Raw genomic sequence first — 654 nt, forward strand, 5'->3', positions numbered from 1 at the left:
GCGTCGAATGATCAAAGCTAAAAGCTTTAGGCATCTTTTGAACATTTATCTCAATTTATTACCATTATCACTTCCTACTTTCATCACATTTATTAAAGTATGGACACAACTGAAGAAAACAAAAATGGCAAATATTTTAAAACGGTTAATAGTTACAACAAAATGAAAGAAGTATTTGTTTTTTTACTTTTTTCATTACATAGACTATCAAAGAGAAAATGTGATGGGTTATTTATTTTACATTGTAGTGTGGACTCATTTGTTTAGGCGGAGACATTTTCAATGCTAAAAGGACATTTTATGACATAGTTACTTTATAACAAAAGAGGTCATTTTATGGCATATAGTTGTTGATTTTTATTGTGTGATGTGTACTTTACCCTTAGTGACACGCAGGAGAGTTTTGAGTGAGTAATTCGACAAGAAGATACTGTTACGTGGGAATATCTTACTCATGCCAAGAATAAAATAAAGGGAAGCTTGGTGCACAAACAGTTGGTTAAGAAAAGAATTGACCCCTCAAAAATCAGAAAAGTAAATTGTGATATCTGAATTATTTATCTATTCCAAAAATAGTATTTCAATGTCCAGTGTTCATCATCATCGACTTTGAACTAGAGTGACAAATTGACAAATGGCTGAAGAAGAACAAAG

The sequence above is a fragment of the Lycium barbarum genome, chromosome 9, assembly GCF_019175385.1.
Source record: "Lycium barbarum isolate Lr01 chromosome 9, ASM1917538v2, whole genome shotgun sequence".
Taxonomy (NCBI): Eukaryota; Viridiplantae; Streptophyta; class Magnoliopsida; order Solanales; family Solanaceae; genus Lycium; species Lycium barbarum.